The 24,119-nt window shown below is 33.6% G+C and overlaps 1 protein-coding gene across 3 annotated transcripts in view; it reads left to right on the top strand.

The window, feature by feature from the left end:
* The first annotated feature begins 20,246 nt into the window (after positions 1-20,246).
* Positions 20,247-24,119, top strand: part of cu (NADP/NADPH phosphatase nocturnin) — a 129,955-nt gene continuing 126,082 nt past the window's right edge. The window contains exon 1 of one of the 3 annotated variants that reach the window (XM_075303820.1): positions 20,247-20,821. The gene's annotated coding sequence lies outside the window, so the exon portion shown is untranslated. The remainder of the gene's footprint in view (positions 20,822-24,119) is intronic. The other 2 variants (XM_075303822.1, XM_075303823.1) reach the window with 2 other exon arrangements.

Here is a 24,119-nt window from a genome sequence, read left to right as displayed (position 1 = left end):
TGGAAGTAACTTCATTTGGCCTGTTTTCCTTCATAGTGTCATTATCTTGTTTATTATTTTTCGTGCTACGTATGTATGACAAAACGCCTCAGAATTTTCAATCGATGCAGTTCAAACTGACATTTTCTGGATAATATCTGTTCGTTATTGCTTGATTATTTGTTATCACCCAATATAACAATATTTCTTAAAATTTTGCGCAACAACGCAAGTCTAGGGAATTTCAATGTATATTTATGCTACCTAAACATGAAATCTCTGGCGTCAATAAGACTGCAGACATTCATGAACTATTCAGCTTAAAATACAACAGTTGCAAACCCCCTAAACCCCATGGCCAATATAAATTCATTTCTTTTTATACCCTCTACCATAGGATGAGGGTGTATTAACTTTGTCATTCCGTTTGTAGCACATCGAAATATTGTTCTAATACCCCATAAAGTATATATATTCTGGGTCGTGGTGAAATTCTGAGTCGATCTTAGCATGTCCGTCCGTCTGTTGAAATCACGCTAACTTCCGAACGAAACAAGCTATCGACTTGAAACTTGGCACAAGTAGTTGTTATTGATGTAGGTCGGATGGTATTGCAAATGGGCCAATGCTATTCACGTGGTGCAATGGTTAGCACCACGGTGACTCCCTTCAATATACACATGATTAGCATTCAACTAATCCTTTGGAGATCTATACAACGAAAATGTTATTGGTTTGCTTTTGCAAACAATCACTATTCTTTTATACTTCTTTTATAGAATTAGGAAAAACAAGTATATACGGCCGTAAGTTCGGCCAGGCCGAATCTTATGTACCCTCCACTATGGATTGCGTAGAAACTTCTTCTAAACACTGCCATCCACAATTGAATTACTTAAGTTGCGGTAACGCTTGAAGATGGCAAGGTATCTTAAACCCTCCTAACACCGTCTTCTAAATTGTATGTAAGTCCATACGTGGTATATATTAAATCAAACAAGTATATATGTCCGTAAGTTCGGCCAGGCCGAATCTTATGTACCCTCCACCATGGATAGCGTAGAAACTTCTACGAAAGACTGTCATCCACAATCGAATTATTACTTGGGTTGTGGTATCTTAAATCGTTTTCTAAATTGTGAGTTAGTCCATACGTGGTATATATTAGACAAAAAAGGTATGTGTAGGTAAGTCTACAAATAATTACGAATCGATATAGACTTTTGCACGGTACGTAGCGAGCCAGAATTGAAATATGGGGGTCGCTTATATGGGGGCTATATACAATTATGAACTTGATATGGACCAATTTTTGTGTGATTGGGGATCGATTTATCTGAGGGCTATATATATATATATATATATATATATATATATATATATATATATATATATATATATATATATATATATATATATATATATATATATATATATATATATATATATATATATATATATATATATATATATATATATATATATATATATATATATATATATATATATATATATATATATATATATATATATATATATATATAAATATAGACCGATATGGGCCTAGTTAGGCATATACTAGCACAATGTATCAAATTTCAACTGACTCGGATGAAATTTGCTCCTCAAAGAGGCTCCAAACCCAAATCTCGGGATCGGTTTATATGGGGGCTATATATGATTATGGACTGATATGGACCAATTTTTGCATGGATGTTAGTGACCATATACCAACACCATGTACCAAATTTCAGCAAGATCGGATGAAATTTGCTTCTCTTTGAGGCTCCGCAAGCCAAATCTGAGGATCGGTTTATATGGGGCCTATATATAATTATGGACCGATGTGGACCAATTTTTGCATGGATGTCAGGGACCATATACCAACACCATGTACCAAATTTCAGCAAGATCGGATGAAATATGCTTCTGTTAGTGGCTCCACAAGCCAAATCTGAGGGTCCCTTTATATGGGGGCTATACGTAAAAGTGGACCGATATGGCCCATTTGCAATACCATCCGACCTACATCAATAACAACTACTTGTGCCGAATTTCAAGTCGATAGCTTGTTTCGTTCGGAAGTTAGCTTGATTTCAACAGACGGATGGACGGACGGACATGCTTAGATCGACTCAAAATATATATACTTTATGGGGTCTTAGAGCAATATTTCGATGTGTGCCTGTTGTGGAGGGTATAAAAACGTGTACGAATGCCAGCGCAAAACGATGTACCATGAATCAAATCAAATTTCTCCTGGTAGTTATCTTTAGTTCTTTCTCTACGCCCTCCCGCTTTCTCTCTCTCTCTCTTTCTATGATATTTCTAAACTTATTTATGTTTAAGGGAAGTTTATTTTATTTAAGAAATGTGATGTTCCAAGTACAATATTTTCGAATATATTAACACAAATATGCCAAAACAGTTTATACTAGTTTCTGAATATTATATGTACTTAAAAATGTGTGTTCAAAAATTAAGTCCCAAACACACATTTTTACACCGAAATATATTAAAAATTGTATACTCGGTTACATCAGCCAATGCTATTCACTTGGTGCAAAGCCCGCGTTGCATGCAAAGGGCCCAGGGTTCAATGACTGTTTGAACCGAATACCAAAATTTTTTTCAGCAATTTTTATCACCTCTCAGTAATGCTAGTGGGCATATCTGAGTTTATTAAAGCTTCACCATAATGTAATACGCCATTCGGGTTCGGAAGTGCCTTTTCATCAAACTAAACATGGAATCGAGCAGCTTTCATTGATATGAGAAAAGTTCTTCACTGTGGTATCACAATGGACTTAAAAGCCTGAAATAACGGACTGCCACTTTATCGAATCTAAGCTATATATCAGTATACAGGTATATACACCAATAGAAAAAAGTATATATGGCCGTAAGTTCGGCCTGGCCGAATCTTATGGATTGCGTAGAAACTTCTGCTAAAGACTGTCATCCACAATCGAATTAATTGGGTTGCGGTAATACTTGCCAATGGCAAGGTGTCTTAAAACTTCATAACACCGTCTTCTAAATTATAAGTTAGTCCATACGTGGTATATATTAAACTAAAAAGGCCGATTAAATAAGTATATAATTCAGTTTGAAAATATTTTATATAGAAATAAAATTTTGAAAAAATTTTCTATATAAATAAAATTTGACTAAATTTTCGATAGAAAACAACTGTTGACAAAAATTTCGATAGAAAACAATTTTTGACAAAATTTTCTATTAGAAATAAAATTTTGACAAAATTTTCTATAGAAATAAAATTTTAACAAAATTTTCTTTAGAAATAAAATTTTGACCAAATTTTCTATAGTAATACAGTTTCGACAAAATTTTCTATAGAAATAAAATTTTAACAAAATTTTCTTTAGAAATAAAATTTTCACAAAATTTTCTATAGTAATACAGTTTCGACAAAATTTTCTATAGAAATAAAATTTTAACTAAATTTTCTTTAGAAATAAAATTTTCACAAAATTTTCCATAGTAATACAATTTCGACAAAATTTTCTATAGTAATACAATTTTGACAAAAATTTTTATAGATATAAAATTTTGTTAGTTTATTTTTGGCTCGAATGGCAATCATGAATATGAACCGATATGGACCAATTTTTGTGTGTTGCGTATCGGCTATATATAACTATAGCCCGATATGGACCAATTTTGGCATGGTTGTTAGAGACCATATACTAGTGCAATATACCAAATTTCAACCAAATCGGATGAATTTTGTTCCTCCAAGGGGTTCCGGAAGGTCAAATTTGGGGATCGGTTTATATAAGGGCTATATATAATTATGGACCGATATGGACCAATTTTTGCATGATTGTTACAGACCATATACTAACACCACGTACCAAATTTCAGCCAGATCGGAAAAATTTTGCTCCTTCAAGGGGTTCCAGAGGTCAAATCGGGGGATTTGTTTATATGGGGGCTATATATAATTATAGACCGATATGGACCAATTTTTGCATGGTTTTTAGAGACCATATACTTACACCCCTTACCAAATTTCAACTGGATCGGATGAATTTTACTACACTAAGAGCCTCCGGAGTTCAAATCTGGGGATCGATAGGTATGGGGGCTATATATAATTATGGACCGATATGGACCAATTTTTGCATGGTTATTACAGACCACATATTAACACCACGCACCAAGTTTCAACCGGATCGAATGAAATTTGCTTCTCTAAGAGGCTCCACAAGCCAAATTTGGGGGTCGGCTTATATGGGGCCTATACTTAAAAGTGGTCCGATATGGTCCATTGGCAATACCATCCGACCTATATCAATAACAACTAATTATGCCAAGTTTCAAGTTGATAGCTTGTTTCGTTCGGAAGTTAGCGTGATTTCAACAGACGGACGTGACTACATCGACTCAGAATTTCACCACGACCCAGAATATATATACTTTGTGGGGTCTTGGAGCAATATTACGGTGTGTTACAAACGAAAGGACAAAGTTAATATACCCCCATCCTATGGTGGAGTGTATAAAAAGAACAATGTTGACTTCACTCGAAAAAAATATTGCCGTCAGGCCAAAGATTTCATGTCCTTAAAATTCGAATGCAAATTGTACTTAGCATAAAAGACGCATTTCTCCGATATAAAGTTTTTTCCTTGTCCAAGTGTGATTCAACTTAAAACGGGGTGTCTTTATATAAAAGAACATTTTGTTTGACTACGATCAATATGGCTTTAATAATTCTGAAAAATTCTTTAAAATTAAAGACATCGTCTCTTATCTTGACTACAAGCAGATAAATGTTTGGTTGAAATTCGAGAACGACAACAATTAGATAGTGGAGACTCACCATTTTTAATTGTGTGGAATAATAATTGTTTGGTTCTTTTATTTGATGTCAGACAACAATTGGTTGGTCTACCAAATGTTGTCTGTTATATTTTGATTATAGATGGAACCGAATACAACAACAAATTTGTTTTCTGTACACGGACGAAAAAGACTGTTTTTCATATGTTTGGGTGTAAAAATTATATGTTTGGAACTCAAATTTTTTAACACAATATTTTTAAGTGCAAACATATAATGTTCATAAACTAGCATAACATGTTTGGGACATATATGTTGATATGTTAGAACATATTATGTTTTGGGACATAAACTGTTTGTAAATATAATATGCGTAGATACAAACATATATTAATTTAGAAATAGTCTATAAACATATATGTGTTTAGAAAGAGAAGCCTTGAGCGTATGCTGCAAGTAAAATAATGGAAGTAACTAATTGGCGCCTTAAAAATAGATCCACACAAAGAAAATTTCATTAAAATTTTTTTCTACCTGTATATGCCCCAAGGTGAAGCATAATATGTTTGAAGAATACAAACAATATTTTGCTTCGACCAATTCTGAAAATATATATGATAGAAGCAAAATGTATTTAGGGTGTATGTTACAGAAGCGATTACAAAGCAAACAAGTATATACGGCCGTAAGTTCGGCCAGGCCGAATCTTATGTACCCTCCACCATGGATTGTGTAGAAACTTCTACGAAAGACTGTTCCACATAGGAACCAATTCCTGCATGGTTGTTGGATACCATATACTAACCAGGGATCCGGAGCGGTCCATTTTTTTCGCTCCGCTCCCGCTCCGGAGAAAAAAACCGCTCCGCTCCGAGAAAAAAAAATCGCTCCGCTCCACGCTCCGCTCCGCTCATCTTCGAGAAAATTATAGTATAAACATTGTATTATTTGTATTATTTGTTCAATTGAGTTTTATTTTATTTAGAAAAATCGGGCGGTACATATAAGGGAGCTATAGCTAAATCTGAACCGATTTCGATGATTTTTTGCACATATAGTTAGTGCTATAGAAGATTACATTTCGCCAACTTTGAGTAAGATCGGTTGATAAATAAGGGTTTTATGACCTAATTTGACAAAATCGGGCGATACATATATATGGGACCTATATCTAAATCTGAAAATTTCAGACTTAAAGGGTGATACAGAAGATTATTTTGTGCTAAATTTGACGACGATCGGTTAGTAAAAAAAGCGCAACGTGACCCCATTTGTCGAAATCGGGCAATACATATATATGGGAGCTATATCTAAATTTGATCCGATTTCTTCCAAATTCAGTAACGTTCGTCCCTGTGCCCAAAAAAACTCCCTGTACCAAATTTCATCAAAATCGGTTAATAATTGCGACCGAAATCCTGTGAACAACAAATACATCGACAGACGGACGGACGGACGCCAAGCGCTAGATCGACTCAGGAGGTGATTCTGAGTCGATCGGTATATATTTTATGGGGTCTAAAATCAATATTTCTTGTAGGCACATTTTTTGGCAGATCAAACTTATTATACCCTAACCACTATGTGGTTTAGGGTATAATGACTTTAAAACAATGTGTTGAAATATTTTATTAATTTTGAAGATTTTTTCAGAAATATTAAATCCATTTTGACTTCATTAAAACGAAATTTGCATTCATGTTAGGATACACATTTTTATGTCGAATCACTTAGCTATAAGGACAAACAGACTTCAATGAAAAGTTTAGAGACTTTTCGACAAGGAAAAAACTTTATTTCAAAGAAATACTTCTTCTATTCTAAGCAAAATTAGTATTCGTATTTTAAGCATGTGAAATATTTGGCCTCCCGACAATATTCTTTGCGGTGCACCATCTAGTAATTAATATGTGATAGAAACCAAATTTATGAAAATGGACCAAATTCCGTTTGGTCCGACCATCGGACCAAATTCAAAAATTAGAAATCTTTTGGACCAATTTTGGTCCGATCGGACCAAAACGGCAACGCTGATTGGAATTGAAAGTCTATACACAGAGTAGAAGTAACTACTCTCCGAAAGTTTTTTTTTTTGTTTTGCAACAGACGTAGAGAAGAGATTTTGTTATATTTGTAATGTGTGTGTGTATGTTTATGTTTGCAACAACCTCCATCGACATCAGTCCGTGGTATACCTACGAATATTCTTACTCAGATCTAGTGTTACCTAATTTCGCTTTTTTCCCCTTTATTGTATAATAAATGTATATGCGCACATTTTTCAACCAAAATTGAAACTATCCATAATTTTAATTAAATTTTCGAGAACTAATATCAGAAATAAGAGAATGCTAGGATATAGTACAATAGTAAAGCAAATGTGGATGAAAAAAAGCATGCCCGGTTCCAAAGAGTTTGTCTACTTTAACAGTTTGGGTATTAATTCCGAGCCAAAGAAGCGGAGAATACAAGTAAGGATACTTTAAAGACGTAATTCTCTTTTAAATTTGGGGGTTATGTACTTGCTTCTAGGAAGCAAATGTTAATTTTTAATTTTTTAGATTTTTTTCGTCAGTTGTTATCAAAATCCTTTAAAAACGAGTTAACGAGTTATTTTTTTTATTAAGACTCGACTTCCAGTAGAAATTATGCTATGTTTCAAGTAAAAAGCGTCTTTAAAATAAAGTGTTGAAAAACATGTCTTATTTTTTAACGATTTTTTGCTTTGTAGGTAAGATGCAAAAAGGAAACAAATTTAAAGACAATTTTATTAATTTTAAAGAATTTTTCTTAATTATTAAAGTCATGTTGACCTTACCTCAAAAATTTTATCTTTCATGTTATGATACACATTTTTAAGTAAAATCACTTAATTATAAGGACATTACAACTTCATTCAAAAGTTTATTGCCTTTTGGACAAGAAAAAAACTTTATTTTAGAGAAATGCGTCTTCCATTTTAAGCAAAATTTGCATTCTTATTCTAAGGACATGGAATCTTTGACTTCACGACAATATTTTTTTCAGTGTAGAAAACTAAAAAATTAAATATAAATAAGGTCGTTTAATTGCATTTATTTGACGTTCATTACAAACATCATTGTAGTAATACGGGATGAAATTGATCGAAAGTACTGTTGTTACTTTTACAACACATACTAGAGATATATTTTGACATTTGCCGTTTTTGAAAACAATTACTAAAAAACACGTTGTGTTTTCCCCAATGTACGTACGTACAAAAATACATATCGTACATTTTAAACGTTTGCTCACACTACGCTAAGTACTAGCTAAATTTGAAATTACCTACACAGTGTAATTTCAAAGTTACACATTTCATTCAAGTAATATTTTATTCGGAGCGGAGCGGTTTTTCATTTGGAAACCGGTCCGCTCCCGCTCCGCTCCGGATTTTAGAAATGCCGCTCCCGCTCCGCTCCGGCAAAACAAGGGCTTGCTCCGCTCCGGATCCCTGATACTAACATCACGTACCAAATTTCAACCGAATGGGAAGAATTTTGCTCTTCCTAGGTGCTTCGGAGGTAAAATCTGGGGATCGGTTTATATGAGGCCTCTATATAATTATGGACCGATATCGACCAATTTTTGCATGGGTGTTTGAGGCCATATATTAACATCACGTACCAAATTTCAACTGAATCAGATGAATTTTGGTCTTCCAAGAGGCTCCGGAGTTCAAATCTGGTGATCGGTTTATATGGGGGCTATATATAATTATGTACCGATATGGACCAATTTTTGCATGGTTGTTAGAGACAATATACTAACACCATGTACCAAATTTCAGCCGGATCGGATGAAATTTACTTCTCTTAGAGGCTCCGCAAGCCAAATCGGGGGATCGGTTTATATGGGGGCTATATATAATTATGGACCGATGTGAACCAATTTTTGCATGGTTGTTAGAGACCATATACTAACACCATCTACCAAATTTCAGCCGGATCGTATGAAATTTGCTTCTCTTAGAGGCATCGCAAGCCAAATTTGGGGGTCCGTTTATATGAAGGGTATACGTAAAAGTGGAACTATATGGGCCATTTGCAATACCATCCGACCTACATCAATAAGAACTACTTGTGCCAATATATATATATATATATATATATATATATATATATATATATATATATATATATATATATATATATATATATATATATATATATATATATATATATACTTGAAATATGTTAGCATAATTGCAAGTCAAGTCTGAAATTGGAAATTTAAGTTGTCGTTCATTTATTTTTAGAGTTCATGAAGGAAATAGCTGAAAACAAGTATATACGGCCAGGCCGAAGCTTATGTACCCTCCATCATGGATTGCGTAGAAACTTCTTCTAAACACTGCCATCCACAATCGAATTACTTAAGTTGCGGTAACGCTTGCCGATGGCAAGGTATCTTTAAACCTCCTAACACCATCTTCTAAATTGTATGTAAGTCCATACGTGGTATACATTAAATCAAAAAAGATCGATCCAATACGTATATAATTCAGTTTGACAAAGTAGACATAAAATTTTGACAAAATTTTCTACAGAAATAAAATTTTAACACAAGTTTCTATAGAAATAAAATTTTCACAAAATTTTCTATAGAAATAAAAATTTAGACAAAATTTTCTATAGAAAGAAAATTTTAACAAAATTTTCTCTAGAAATAAAATTTTGACAAAATTTTCTATAGAAATAAAGTTTTGACAAAATTTTCTATAGAAATAAAATTTTGGTAGATTATTTTTGGCTCTAGTGGCTACCATGATTATGAACAGATATGGACCAATTTTTGAGTGATTGGACTAATTTTGGTATGGTTGTTAGCGACCATATACTAACACCACTTTCCTGATTTGAACCGGATCGGATGAATTTTGCTCCTCCAAGAGGCTCCGGAGGTCAAATCTGGGGATCGGTTTATATGGGGGCTATATATAATTAAGGACCGATATGGACCAATTTTTGCATGGTTGTTAGACACCATATACCATCATCATGTACCAAATTTCAGCCGGATCGGATGAAATTTGCTTCTCTTTGAGGCTCCGCAAGCCAAATCTGGGGATCGGTTTATATGGGGGCTATATATAATTATGGACCGATGTGGACCAATTTTTGCGTGGTTGTTAGAGACCATATACCAACACCATGTACCAAATTTCAGCCGGATCGGATGAAATTTGCTTCTCTTTTAGGCTCCGCAAGCCAAATCTGGGGATCGGTTTATATGGGGGGTATATATAATTATGGACCGATGTGGACCAATTTTTGCATGGTTGTTAGAGACCATACACCAACACCATATACCAAATTTCAGCCGGATCGGATGAAATATGCTTCTGTTAGAGGCTCCACAAGCCAATTCTGAGGGTCCCTTTATATGGGGGCTATACGTAAAAGTGGACCGATATGGCCCATTTTCAATACCATCCGACCTACATCAATAGCAACTACTTGTGCCAAGTTTCAAGTCGATATCTTGTTTCGTTCGGAAGTTAGCGTGATTTCAACAGACGGACGGACGGACGGACGGACGGACGGACGGACATGCTTAGATCGACTCAGAATTTTACCACGACCCAGAATATATATATACTTTATGGGGTCTTAGAGCAATATTTCGATGTGTTACAAACGGAATGACAAAGTTAATATACCCCCATCCTATGATGGAGGGTATAAAAACGAAGAAATTAATTTATTTATTTTTTGTTGTGTGTATTGTTAGAAAACAGTCTAGAAACAATCATAGAGTCCTTATGTATATAACAGCTTCGTTCTCGCCGGAGGTAAACGAAGCGAGCTTAGTATTTGTCAACATGTATACCCTCTGCTTGCTTATAATATTTGAAAACGCCCATATGCTTTAATATGAAATACTTTCTATTGCGATTATCAGTCAGTTAGTTTATAGTCTATGATTGTGAGTTCTCATTGTTTCTCTGCACTATGTTAGACCACACGTTCTGTGCGGTTTGACATGGTAGTTTATCGTCATAACAAGTTCAACGAAACCTTATAATCTCGGCATTGGCAGCCTTGTAATTAGCCCACAATTTAAATTAGAAAGCATATCTCCACGGCTACTATGACATAATGTTCGATAAGAGTTCTCAATATGTATAAAAGCGAATATTAACAAACTAACATCGATAATAGGTCCAATATATATTGATATAATATGGTATCATGTAAAACTTCATACATAAAAGAATCCTATTTTTTTGATTTCTATACACTCGTAGAAAAAACTTCGTAATAATAATGAAACTTGTCAATAAAATTGAACCAACACAATGAAACATTTCGATATTGTAATAATTTTACTATTGATTGATGATAATATACATACTTCATAATATTAACAAACACTTTCATTGTCCTAAAGAATACTCGTTGGCGAGACAATTTCGTTGTTTGTTGATGAAGTAAAGCAAATTTTCTTAAAAGTAAAGAAAAACATTTAAAGAAATTATCTTAAATTAACCGATATATTAAAACTTTCGACTAAAGGTACACGGACGAAAAAGACTGTTTTTCATATGTTTGGGTATAAACATTATATGTTTGGAACTCAATTTTTTAAACACAATATTTTTGAGTGCAAACATATAATGTTCATAAACTAGCATAATATGTTTGGGACATATATATTAATATGTTAGAACATATTATGTTTGGGACATAAAATGTTTGTAAATAAATATGCTTGGATTCAAACATATATTAATTTAGAAATAGCCCATAAACATATATGTGTTTACAAAGAGAGACAAAGTGTATGTTGGAAGTAAAATAATGAAAGTAAGCAATTGGTGCATTACAAATATATATACACAAAGAAAATTTCATTAAATATAGGAAAAATACTATGTGTGAATATAAATTTACATATTATGAGTAAACATATATATGTTGTGATATAAGACTTCGCCAAAAATTGTATATACTTAAATAAAATATTAAAATGAGTATTCGGAGAGAAAATTCATTCGGAACCAAGATAAAATATATTTGAAAAAAAGAGCATGAGTTTTGTTTATCATTTTCGCATTACGGGCACATTTTTTTTTGTTTCGTCAAAACAAATCGGAACGTAGGACGAGTAAGTCAAAATATTCAAACAAAGGTAATTAAATTAAATGTGGGTTTTGTGTATTTGACTCTATGAAGCAAATTTTAATTTTTCGCTTTTTCAGTTTTTTTCATATGCTATAAAAAGTCCGTTAAAAACAAGACTTTCAGTAGAAATTATTATTAGTGGGAAACAGTGAAAAATTAAACAGTAAGATCTTGTATACAAAAACCTTTTTTTGTTACAAAATTTTTATTTTTGCAATAAAAAAATAATATATGTAAAAAAAAAATAATAAAAAAATTGGTGTCGGTCGAAGCAGGGATCGAACCCAGGACCCTTTGCATGCAAGCGGACGTACCAACCACCGCTGCACGTCGCCAACAAATGTATGTTTAACAATGTTATGTTTGCATCGGCTCGTGGCCGCCGCAAGCTATGCTATATAAATATAACTTATAACGATAATTATCTCTTGATGACCATAACAACTACGTAGCCCAGTGGACAGTGTGCTGGCTTAAAACTGTGTGGACCCCTGTTCGAATCCGCGTCCGGCAAAAGGTAAAATTAAAAAAAAAAAAAAAAAAGTAAGGAAAGTCTAAAGTCGGGCGGCGCCGACTATATTATACCCTGCACCACTTTGTAGATCTAAATTTTCGATACCATATCACATCCGTTAAATGTGTTGGGGGCTATATATAAAGGTTTGTCCCAAATACATACATTTAAATACCACTCGATCTGGACAGAATTTGATAGACTTCTACAAAAACTATAGACTCAAAATTTAAGTCGGCTAATGCACTAGGGTGGACACAATGTTATTAAAAAAATATGGGAAACATTTAAATCTGAAGCAATTTTAAGGAAATTTCGCAAAAGTTTATTTATGATTTATCGCTTGATATATATGTATTAGAAGTTTAGGAAACTTAGAGTGATTTTTACAACTTTTCGACTAAGCAGTGGTGATTTTACAAGGAAAATGTTGGTATTTTGACCATTTTTGTCGAAATCAGAAAAACTATATGTGAGCTATATCTAAATCTGAACCGATTTCAACCAAATTTGGCACGCATAGCTACAATGATAATTCTACTCCCTGTGCAATATTTCAACTAAATTGGCATCTGTGGTCATATGAGTCTAAATCGGGCGAAAGCTATATATGGGAGATATATCTAAATCTGAACCGATTTCAAGCAAATTTGGCACGCATAGCTACAATGCTAATTCTACTCCCTGTGCAAAATTTCAACTAAATCGGAGCAAAAAATTGGCCTCTGTAGGCAAATGAGTGTAAATCGGGCGAAAGCTATATATGGGAGCTATATCTAAATCTGAACCGATTTCAACCAAATTTGACACGCATAGCTACAATGCTAATTCTACTCCCTGTGCAAAATTTCAACTAAATCGGAGCAAAAAATTGGCCTCTGTAGGCAAATGAGTGTAAATCGGGCGAAAGCTATATATGGGAGCTATATCTAAATCTGAACCGATTTCAAGCAAATTTGGCACGCATAGTTACAACGCTAATTCTACTCCCTATGCAAAATTTCAACTAAATCGGAGCAAAAAATTGGCCTCTGTGGGCAAATGAGTGTAAATCGGGCGAAAGCTTTATATGGGAGATATATCCAAATCTGAACCGATTTCAAGCAAATTTGGCACGCATAGTTACAACGCTAATTCTACTCCCTGTGCAAAATTTCAACTAAATCGGAGTTAAAATTTTGGCCTCTGTGGTCATATGAGTGTAAATCGGGCGAAAGCTTTATATGGGAGATATATCCAAATCTGAACCGATTTCAAGCAAATTTGGCACGCATAGTTACAACGCTAATTCTACTCCCTATGCAAAATTTCAACTAAATCGGAGCAAAAAATTGGCCTCTGTGGGCAAATGAGTGTAAATCGGGCGAAAGCTTTATATGGGAGATATATCCAAATCTGAACCGATTTCAAGCAAATTTGGCACGCATAGTTACAACGCTAATTCTACTCCCTATGCAAAATTTCAACTAAATCGGAGCAAAAAATTGGCCTCTGTGGGCAAATGAGTGTAAATCGGGCGAAAGCTATATATGAGAGCTATATCTAAATCTGAACCGATTTCAACCAAATTTGGCACGCATAGCTACAATGCTAATTCTACTCCCTGTGCAAAATTTCAACTAAATCGGAGTTAAAATTTTGGCCTCTGTGATCATATGAGTGTAAATCGGGCGAAAGCTTTATATGGGAGATATATCCAAATCTGAACCGATTTCAAGCAAATTTGGCACGCATAGTTACAACGCTAATTCTACTCCCTATGCAAAATTTCAACTAAATCGGAGCAAAAATTGGCCTCTGTGGGCAAATGAGTGTAAATCGGGGGAAAGCTATATATGGGAGCTATATCTAAATCTGAACCGATTTTGCTGATATTTTGCAAGTTTTTCGTAAAACTCATAAAATATTCGGATGTACGGAATTTGAGGAAGATCGGTTGATATACACGCCAATTATGACCAGATCGGTGAAAAATATATATGGCAGCTATATCTAAATCTGAACCGATTTTTTCCAAAATCAATAGGGATCGTCTTTGAGCCGAAACAGGACGCTATACCAAATTTTAGGACAATCGGACTAAAACTGCGAGCTGTACTTTGCACACAAAAATACATCAACAGACAGACAGACAGACGGACAGACAGACAGACAGACAGACAGACGGACATCGCTAAATCGACTCAGAATTTAATTCTAAGACGATCGGTATACTAAACGATGGGTCTCAGACTTTTCCTTCTTGGCGTTACATACAAATGCACAAACTTATTATACCCTGTACCACAGTAGTGGTGAAGGGTATAAATATGGGAAACATTTAAATCTGAAGCAATTTTAAGGAAATTTCGCAAAAGTTTATTTATGATTTATCGCTTGATATATATGTATTAGAAGTTTAGGAAACTTAGAGTCATTTTTACAACTTTTCGACTAAGCAGTGGGGATTTTACAAGGAAAATGTTGGTAAATGGTCGAAATCAGAAAAACTATATGTGAGCTATATCTAAATCTGCACCGATTTCAACCAAATTTGGCACGCATAGCTACAATGATAATTCTACTCCCTGTGCAAAATTTCATCTAAATTGGCATCTGTGGTCATATGAGTGTAAATCGGGCGAAAGCTATATATGGGAGATATATCTAAATCTGAACCGATTTCAACCAAATTCGGCACGCATAGCTACAATGCTAATTCTACTCCCTGTGCACAATTTCAACTAAATCGGAGCAAAAGATTGGCCTCTGTGGTCATATGAGTGTAAATCGGGCGAAAGCTATATATGGGAAATATATCTAAATCTGAACCGATTTCAATAAAATTTGGCACACTCGACTACACTACTAATTCTACTCCCTGTGCAAAGTTTCAATCAAATTGGGGTAAAACTCTGGCTTCTGGGAGCGTATTAGTTCATATCGGGCGAAAGATATATATGGGAGCTTTATATATATATATATATATATATATATATATATATATATATATATATATATATATATATATATATATATATATATATATATATATATATATATATATATATATATATATATATATATATATATATATATATATATATATATATATATATATATATATGGGAGCTATATCTAAATCTGAACCGATTTCTTCCAAAATCAATAGGGATCTACTCTGAGCCAAAACACATACTTGTTCCAAATTTGAAGTCGATTGGACTAAAACTGCGACCTAGACTTTGATTACAAAATGTGTTCACGGACAGACGGACATGGCTATATCGACTCAGGAGCCCACCCTGACCATTTTTGCCAAAAACACCATGTGTCTATCTCGTCTCCTTCTGGGTGTTGCAAACATATGAACTAACTTATAATACCCTGTTCCACAGTGTGGCGCAGGGTATAATTATAAAATTGAATAATTTCTTCTACAATGTTTGTATTACAGAAAAAGGTGCTTAGAACTAAAAAAACTCGTGGAAGTGAGAAAAATGTGAGGGAATATAAAGGGTGATTTGTTAAGAGCTTGATAACTTTTTTTTAAAAAAAAACGCATAAAATTTGCAAAATCTCATCGGTTCTTTATTTGAAACGTTAGATTGGTCCATGACATTTACTTTTTGAAGATAATTTCATTTAAATGTTGACCGCGGCTGCGTCTTAGGTGGTCCATTCGGAAAGTCCAATTTTGGGCAACTTTTTCGAGCATTTCGGCCGGAATAGCCCGAATTTCTTCGGAAATGTTGTCTTCCAAAGCTGGAATAGTTGCTGGCTTATTTCTGTAGACTTTAGACTTGACGTAGCCCCACAAAAAATAGTCTAAAGGCGTCAAATCGCATGATCTTGGTGGCCAACTTACCGGTCCATTTCTTGAGATGAATTGTTCTCCGAAGTTTTCCCTCAAAATGGCCATAGAATCGCGAGCTGTGTGGCATGTAGCGCCATCTTGTTGAAACCACATGTCAACCAAGTTCAGTTCTTCCATTTTTGGCAACAAAAAGTTTGTTAGCATCGAACGATAGCGATCGCCATTCACCGTAACGTTGCGTCCAACAGCATCTTTGAAAAAATACGGTCCAATGATTCCACCAGCGTACAAACCACACCAAACAGTGCATTTTTCGGGATGCATGGGCAGTTCTTGAACGGCTTCTGGTTGCTCTTCACTCCAAATGCGGCAATTTTGCTTATTTACGTAGCCATTCAACCAGAAATGAGCCTCATCGCTGAACAAAATTTGTCGATAAAAAAGCGGATTTTCTGCCAACTTTTCTAGGGCCCATTCACTGAAAATTCGACGTTGTGGCAGATCGTTCGGCTTCAGTTCTTGCACGAGCTGTATTTTATACGGTTTTACACCAAGATCTTTGCGTAAAATCTTCCATGTGGTCGAATAACACAAACCCAATTGCTGCGAACGGCGACGAATCGACATTTCACGGTCTTCAGCAACACTCTCAGAAACAGACGCAATATTCTCTTCTGTACGCATTCGTGTGGTTGGTTTAATGTCCAATAAAGTAAACTGAGTGCGAAACTTGGTCACAATCGCATTAATTGTTTGCTCACTTGGTCGATTATGTAGACCATAAATCGGACGTAAAGCGCGAAACACATTTCGAACCGAACACTGATTTTGGTAATAAAATTCAATGATTTGCAAGCGTTGCTCGTTAGTAAGTCTATTCATGATGAAATGTCAAAGCATACTGAGCATCTTTCTCTTTGACACCATGTCTGAAATCCCACGTGATCTGTCAAATACTAATGCATGAAAATCCTAACCTCAAAAGAATCACCCTTTACAATTAGACAGAAAAAAATTTTTGAGCACAATCTTCTTTGGGAGAAAATTCTTCTAAGCATAGAATATTTTTGGGTTCAAAATGTTTCCAAACATATTATATGTTCACATAATAACATATAGTTTTTTGGAAGACAACATTATTGAATTTGGATGGAAAAATACATAATGTTTGGAACTTAGACTACCCGAACATATTATATTGTTTAGACCAATATGCTTTCAAACATATTGTATATTGGAAGCAATCAAATATATAAATGTTTGGGCAATACTCAAAGCAAAATGTGTTTGGGAGTATATGTTACATAAGCGATTTTTTTTTTGAAGATGTATGTTGTTCACAACATTGATTACCGTATATTCAGTACCAGAACCCTTTTTGAATCCAAATAGTCTTTCATAAAACATATAATGTTCAATTATATTAGTTATTCAGAAAACTGATTAAGTATGAATTTTTCAAAAATTTTGTCTATCACAGAAAAAAACGATGTTGGACGAAACTCTTTTATGTATTTTACTCTAGTGTTCTTTTGTATTGGTTAAATTTTTGGCTTCTACATCTCTTCCCGCTTGTTCAATTTTTGCAATTTTCTATGGGGGCTTCTTTATGTACACTCAAAAAAAGTTTAATTGGATACAAAGGCTTTGACCTTCCCTTAAGGGTTCTGGTATTGATTCCGAGCCAAAGATACGGCTTCTTTCAAATAAAGAATTTTTTAGCGACCTATCTGGCTTTAAATCTAGGACCAATAAAATTAAAATGAGGATACAAATCTCATTTATCAAATTTCCATTCTCTTTTCGCGGTTTATTAACAAAGGTACTCACGTACAAACAAATTCCACTTTAATAATCCAAATTATAACGGATACTTCAAAGTAAACAAGTAAGGAAAACCTAAAGTCGGGCGCGAACCACTATATTATACCCTGCACCATCTTGTAGATCCACATTTTCCGATCTGGGCAAAATTTTCTAGACTTCTATAAAATCTATACACTTGGTTTATAAATTAGGCAATAAACATGAATTTCACTAATTCAGAATAAAATCAAACAATATTAACATTTTATTTCTATTTATTGTGTATGTTCTTAATTATTGCTATTGGACTTATATTTCGACCTAGACTTTGATCACAAAAATGTGTTCACAGACAGACGGACATGGTCAGGGAACCACCCTGAGCATTATTGCCAAAGACACCAGATGTCTACCTCGTCTCCTTCTGGGTGTTACAAACATATGCACTAACTTATAATGCCATGTTCCACAGTGTGGCGCAGGGTATAAATATGGGAAACATTTAAATCTGAAGCAATTTTAAGGAAACTTCGCAAAAGTTTTTTTTTTTATGATTATCGCTCGATATATATGTATTTGATGATAAGGAAAATTACAGTCCTTTTTACAAGTTTTCGACTAAGCAGAGGCGATTTTAAAAGGGAAAATTTTGGTATTTTGACCATTTTTGTCGAAATCAGAAAACCATATATATGGGAACTATATCTAAATCTGAACCGATTTCAACCAAATTGGGCACGCATACCTACAATGCTAATTCTACTCCCTGTGCAAAATTTCAACTAAATCGGAGTAAAAAATAGGCCTCTGTGGACATATGAGTGTAAATCGGGCGAAAGCTATATATGGGAGCTATATATAAATCTGAACCGATTTCAATCAAATTTGGCACGCATAGCAACAATGCTAAATCTACTCCCTGTGCAAAATTTCAACCAAATTGGGCCAAAACTCTGGCTATTAGAACCATATTAGGCCATATCGGGCGAAAGATATATATGGGAGCTATATCTAAATCTGAACCAATTTCAATCAAATTTTGCACACTTGACTATACTACTAATTGTACTCCTATTGCAAAATTTCAACCAAATTCGGCCAAAACTCTGGTTTCTGGGGCCATATAAGTCCATATCGGGCGAAAGATATATATTGGAGCTATATCTAAATCTGAACCGATTTCAATCAAATTTTTCACACCTGACTATACGACTAAGTGTTATGTTTATACAAAATTTCAAGCAAATCGATATAAAACTCTGGCTACTGGGTCCATATTAGTGCATATCGGGCGAAAGATATATATGGGAGCTATATCTAAATCTGAACCAATTTCTTCCAAAATCAATAGGGTTCTATCCTGACCCAAATTAGGAACATGTGCCAAATTTGAAGGCGATTGGACTTAAATTGCGATCTATACTTTGATCACAAAAATGTGTTCACAGACAGACGGACGGACGGACGGACATGGTTATATCGGCTCAGGGACCCACCCTGAGCATTATTGCCAAAGACACCATGTGTCTATCTCGTCTCCTTCTGGGTGTTACAAACATATGCACTAACTTATAATACCTTGTTTCACAGTGTGGCGCAGGGTATAAAAACGGTTTCTTAATTCCAAAGGTTGCGTAATCTTTAATGTCACGTAAATATTTTTTTTTTCAGTGTAGAAACTAATTATATTTGTGGTGAGACTTCTATGGGATTTCATTTAACTTTAACACCTGGTATCAATGATACATTAAGGATGATATTGCATTTTTTGTAAAATACCATTGAATGTCTATAAAGTCCATTTCCGTCTCGCAGACATCTTTAACGTAGCACCAACAAAGTGGCAATCTCCTCATTTGACATCTATGAAACCTCTGAATATGATCGCTTCTCTTTGATAGACTCTGGCTGCTTTTTTCCTTATCACCCGTTACACTTCGGCTTTCTCTGTTTCTTTGCCGAATTGTCAATGATAAAGCTCTTTGCCACTCTGCACCGGTATGAACTGAATCTTGCCATATATTTGAGTGGTCGGGTGGGTACAATTATGTGTGTGTGTGTGTTCCTCGATTGTTGACAAACAAAATGAGCAACGCACAACCGAAGATGATCGTCAGCGCCAGAGAGTATGTAGTAGAATAGCCTAGTAAACAAACGCAATCGTTATAGTCAGACTGTTTAATTTGTATTGTGGTGATCGGCGGCGGTGATGGTGGGTGTGATTAACACTGCCCATGCTATTAGACTATTTCTTAATTCTGTTTAGTTTGTTTCCGATCGTGGTAAATGGTGGAAATGATCTCTCAACAACAACAGAATTCGAATAAATTATGATGGTACGCGTGTACAACTAAAGCACTTGCAACAAGAAAATGTGGTGTTGAAAATTAATACGGAAATCGGTTACTATGTTAGTAGGAAGTTCAAGGTTCAACTAAATTACCGAGATATACTGTGAGATTTAAAACAAATATGTAATATGTGTTAAATTGCATAAAATATATAAATTATGAAAATTCAATTCAATAAATGAAATACATATAGTCAAAGTCTAAAAGAATGTGTAAAACAAAAATTACCTTCATATTCAAAAAGAAGTTAACGTAAAATTCTTTGACAAACTGTTGTGCATATGGGCACTAATCTGTAACAAAGTGAATTAAATTTTGGTATGAACAGGCATTTGGAATAAATATCAACTCATAATCCTTAAAAATTTGCTGTATATTTGCAGTATTCTACCATTAACGGATTTAATTAAATGAAATGGTAAGTCTTCAATATGAAAATGGTTAATAAAATAAATGTATGTATACAAATAATCAGCAAAACTACCATTGTAATGTTTCTGTCGGACTTGCTATTTATTATCTTTGCTTATGCGTTGAAATACAAAAATCAAACATGCGATTCTTCGTTGCTAAGGCCAGAGTTTCTGTAAATGCAGTATCAGAAAAAGTATGGCACTAACAAATGTGCATTTGAGCACAACGACGGCATGTGGAGAATGATTGCAATATGGAGAATATTAAAGAAAACTTTGGTTGTTGAATGTAATAGCTATGGATCAATCACAAAATATAGTTTATTCCGACACCTTCGAAAACAAAAAAATCGCATCTGTGACATATACTTTCCAACACATTCTGCTTCAAGCGTACATATTGTCACGATTTGAATTGTGCAGATATATATGTATGTATTATGATATCCAAGGCTTTGTAAATCGAATATTTACTTGCATTAGAATTTCCCAAAAGAACTTATATTTACCTCCAACTAAGCAAATATGTTTCTAATTTATTTGTATAGTACAATCATATAATTATTTATATACAAAACCCGTATATAACCTCAAACAAAAATAACCTCTGTAACATATACTCCCAAACATATTCTCCGCTTCTTTGGCTCGGAATGAATACCAAAATCTTTAGTGTAAAGCAAACTCTTTGGAACTGGACATGTTTTTTTTTTTTAATGTACATTCCAACCATTTACTCATCAACTTACATTTTTATATGTTTAATTAAACTTGCAGTTCTCAACATTATACACGCTCACAAAAAATCGATTCTGTAACATATACTCCCAAACATATTTTGCTTCAAGCATATATATTTTTGGGTATTGCCCAAACATTTATATGTTTGATCTCTTCCAATATATAATATGTTTGAAAGCATATTGGTCTAAACAATATATGTTTGGGTAGTCTAAGTTCCAAACATTTTGTATTTTTGCATCCAAATTCAATAATGTTGTCTTCCAAAAAACAATATGTTATTATATGAACATATAATATGTTTGGAAGCATTTTGCACCCAAAAATATTATATGCTTAAAAAAAATTCTCCCAAACAATATTGTGCTCAAAATTTTATTTATTTATTTATATATTTACAATCATAATGAATTATAAACAGGTAATATAGGTGCTAACAACATAGGTTTTCGACCTGAATGCTCAAAATTTTGTTTCTGCCCAATTGTATATTCCCCCACATCTTTCTCACTTCCACGAGATTTTTTAGTTCTTAGCACCTTTTTCTGTAATACAAACATTGTAGAAGAAATTATTAAATTGTATGATTTTTTTTATTTTAATTTTACCTTTTGCCGGACGGGGATTCGAACAGCGGACCACACAGTTTGTAAGGATCAAAGAAGTAGCTGATCAATTGCCCAAGGAAAAGTAAAATGTTAATTTTGTAATAACAAGCAACAACCACCAACTTAATTCAATATCGCTCCCTGTTAAATAGCGCTCCAAGCTACTAAACACATATATGTTTATAGGCTATTTCTAAATTAATATATGTTTGCATCCAAGCATATTATATTTACAAACATTTTATGTCCCAAACATAATATGTTCTAACATATTAACATATATGTCCCAAACATGTTATGCTAGTTTATGAACATTATATGCTTGCACTCAAAAATATTGTGTTTAAAAAATTGTGTTCCAAACATATAATGTTTATAGCCAAACATATGAAAAACAGTCTTTTTCAACCGTGTAGTTATTGAATAACGGAAGTGAGAAATGTTCCGTAAACTGAAGAAGCGTACTTACTTTTTCATGTACTCACTTTCGCGTCTAATTTTTTTTTTAACTTTGATGTATTTTTCGTGTTTCACGAACAACGCTTGCAAATTTTTTGAATTTCATTATCAAAATGCGTGATCTATTAAGAATGTTCATCGCGCGCTTCTCTGTTCAACAACAAAGTTCATTTTTGGCTCAATGGGTACGAACCCAGCAAAATGTCTCGCCAAAAAAGTAGTGAAATATTCTATTTGGATCCGGACGTGGTGCAAAATTGGTGCATAAGCGATGCCTTTAATATGGGCTTGTCATAAGACGGATGTTTACCATTTTAACAGTCGTTGCACTGAATTCGCATCACCTTTTTAAGGTGTGATACGAACTCTGTTTTGGATGTGAATTAAAAAATTTTGTGATATTTTATCAAACAGTGAATTTGTATAATTTGTATAATTTTTAATGCATTCCCGAACTTACCCGACACAATCGCAATTTTTCTAGAAATGATTTAGCATTTTTTTTCGACAAAATTTATTTGAAACAGAAAATTTTAAAATACCCGTAAAAATATGAAAAAAACGAGTTATAAACAAGTATATACGGCCGTAAGTTCGGCCAGGCCGAATTTTATGTACCATCCACCATGGATTGCGTAGAAACTTTTACTAAAGACTGTCATCCTCAATTGAATTACTTGGATTGTAGTAATAATTACCGAAGGCAAGGTATCTTAAAATTCTGAACATCATCTTCTAAATTGAAAGTTAATATTAGACAAAACAAGTATATACCAGGCCAGGTCGAAGCATGTGTACCCTCCACCATGGATTGCGTAGAAACTTCTACTAAAGACTGTCATCCACAATCGAATTACTTGGGTTGCGGTAACACATACCCATGGCAAGGTATTTTAAAACTTCCTAACACCGTCTTCTATATTGTAAGTAAGTCCATAAGGGGTTTATATTAAACCAAAAAAGGCCGATTTGATACGTATATTATTAAGGTTGACAAAATCTTTCTATAGAAATAAAGTTGTCTATAGAAATAAAATTTTGACAAAATTTTCTTTAGAAATAAAATTTTAACAAAATTTAGAAATAACATTTTGACAACATTTTCTATAGAAATAAAATTTTTACAATATTTGCTATAGAAACAAAATTTTGACAAAATTTTCTATAATAATAACAAAATTTTAACAAAATTTTCTATAGAAATAAAATTTTGACAAAATTTTCTATAATAATAAAATTTTAACAAAATTTTCTATAGAAATAAAATTGTCTATAGAAATAAAATTTTGACAAAATTTTCTATAGAAATAAAATTTTGACAAAATTTTCTATAGAAATAAAATTTTAACGAAATTTGGAAATAACATTTTGACAACATTTTCTATAGAAATAAAATTTTGACAATATTTGCTATAGAAACAAAATTTTGACAAAATTTTCTATAATAATAACAAAATTTTAACAAAATTTTCTATAGAAATAAAATTTTGACAAC

The sequence above is a fragment of the Haematobia irritans genome, chromosome 4, assembly GCF_050003625.1.
Source record: "Haematobia irritans isolate KBUSLIRL chromosome 4, ASM5000362v1, whole genome shotgun sequence".
NCBI classification, from domain to species: Eukaryota; Metazoa; Arthropoda; class Insecta; order Diptera; family Muscidae; genus Haematobia; species Haematobia irritans.
The sequence above is the reverse complement of the archived record's forward strand: the minus strand, read 5'-3'. Positions and strand labels throughout refer to the sequence as shown.